This window comes from Phaseolus vulgaris, chromosome 3 (genome assembly GCF_051622355.1).
Source record: "Phaseolus vulgaris cultivar YP4 chromosome 3, ASM5162235v1, whole genome shotgun sequence".
NCBI lineage: Eukaryota > Viridiplantae > Streptophyta > Magnoliopsida > Fabales > Fabaceae > Phaseolus > Phaseolus vulgaris.
This window is the reverse complement of record NC_143500.1, coordinates 39511515-39513620: the sequence shown is the minus strand read 5'-3', so window position 1 is coordinate 39513620 and position 2106 is coordinate 39511515. Positions and strand designations below refer to the sequence as shown.

Below are 2106 nucleotides of genomic sequence, written 5' to 3'. Positions count from 1 at the left end.
ACTCTTCTCAACTGACCCTACCAAGATTGATGACTAAATCCTAAGGAAAAAGAGAATAAAAGATCTTTAGAGCAAAAATGAACTTGTTGTGTTTAAAAATCTGATCAGGTAGATGTAACAACACCTTTTTTTTTTTTTTTTTTAAAAAGCAGAAACAGAGACCCCCCCCCCCCCCCCACGCACTGTTTCTTTCTTCTTCTTTTTCTTCCTTATCTCCATTTCTCTCTCTCTCCAATTCTCTTCTCTCCCTCTCTCTTAATTTTTCTTCCAATCTTCATCTATTTAGAATCTGATCATACCACGCTGTAGCTGAGGAGTTCAGGAACATTTCTACCCGATCAGATTTTCAAACAGAGTAAGTTCATTTTTACTCTAAATATCCTTTGTTTTCTGTTTTTCCTTAGGATTTAGTCATCAATCTTGGTGGGGTCAGTTGAGAAGTTTAATCTTCTCAACTTATTCTATTATATATTGAAATTTTGTTCTGTTTGGATAATTTACATTAGGCCCGTAAATCTTGAAGCTTATCCAAACGGTGGGGAATAAAATTCTAAAAGTTGCTTGGAAAGCAAGCAATTGAGGTAAGGGAAGCTAAATTTAATTTTTAATAGCACCCTAGGATAGAAGATCTGAATGCGAAAGGGACGTGGTCCCAATATTCAATTTCTCTTGCAGGGATGTTGTGTGTTTATTTATATTGGGTTGTTTGTTTATATATTATTTAAATTTGTGGAAATATTGGGTTTTGATGATTTAGTATTAAAGTGTATTTTTTTTATGTCAAATAAACTTTTGAATATTGTAGATAACTTTTTGAATGATATTGTGGATTAATGTGTAGATCCATGTGAGACCTATGTGATTGTTTTAATGTTGGGATTTGAAGAAGATTGTATAATTTGAGAAATTGATCATGTAACTTGGTTTTCTCTTTTGATTTAATTGCGTATATTATAAAATTCTATTTTCACTAGCTTACCCTTGCTTTTCTTGCTGTGTTTGAACTGCGATGACTGTACTACGTACACAAGCAGATGATCTTACAGGTGTCTGAGGATCAGAAGAGTTTTAAGGTGTTGATTTTGAAACTTATATTGTAAATATTTGTATTTCCATATGTCCTAATCACGTATTAGGAATGTTTTGAAAAACGGTAAGCTTGTACGGAAATATGTAGAACCGGTATTGTAATAGTTATATGTAAATTATGGGGTGTTACAGTAGAAATGTTCTTTAACTCTTCAACTACAATGTGATCCGATCAGATTCTAAAATAGATGAAAATTGGAAAAGGATATTAAGAGAAAAGGAAGAGAGTTGGAGAGATGGAGAGAGAAGAAAGATTACCAACTCTTATCTTCTTAGAAGAAGTTAATATAAGATGACCTCCAAAACAGGTGAATCCGCAAAATAATAATAGTAATGGCGTGCATCAATGTAATATAATTTTATTATCATGTTGAATGCAAACAAAAATTAATTTAATTGGATTTTTGAGATTCAATAGTTTCTCTTTGTTGTCTTTATAAGAACTTATACATTAAAAAATTTATTTTATTTGTCTTTATTCAATTCTTATTTTTTTTACTATTCTTGGAATATTTTTTGTTCAAATAGACTTTCCTATTTCTTTATGTTATTTTTTATGTGATGAGAACTTATGCTTACTATGAATTTTATATAAAATAAAAGTGAATGTTTTGATGATGCAAGAATAATTAGTTGTTGTTTTTCATAATTGATTTTCAGTTCCGGTATATTGGAAAATCAAGGGACGGTTGTTCACTGTTTTTTATGATTGCCTACTTTTTTTTCTTTTTTTTTCATTAATTTTTTTTTAGAAAACTGATATTATTTTTATAAGATTATACTGTTTCTATCTTATAACTTTACGTTCTCCTTAAATTTTATTGATTTACAGGTTTTTTTCTTCTTCTAATTTATGATAAGGGAATGAGTAGCTAGAAACATTCTCACACTTCTATTAGTAGATAATAAATATATAGTAAATATCGTTATATTTTGAAGAATAACTTATATCTTTTTAATTTTAGTTTAATTATTTTTTAATAAAATTATTGATTTAAGTATGTGGTAGCTAATATA

At 28.9% G+C, this 2106-nt stretch overlaps 1 long non-coding RNA gene across 1 annotated transcript; it reads left to right on the top strand.

Moving 5' to 3' along the window:
- Positions 1 to 290: 290 nt before the first annotated feature.
- On the top strand, positions 291 to 1156 carry LOC137805909 (uncharacterized). Its single transcript, XR_011080275.2, has 3 exons — positions 291 to 355; positions 507 to 581; positions 1035 to 1156. It is a non-coding gene; the product is annotated as an uncharacterized LOC137805909 (long non-coding RNA).
- Positions 1157 to 2106: the final 950 nt, after the last annotated feature.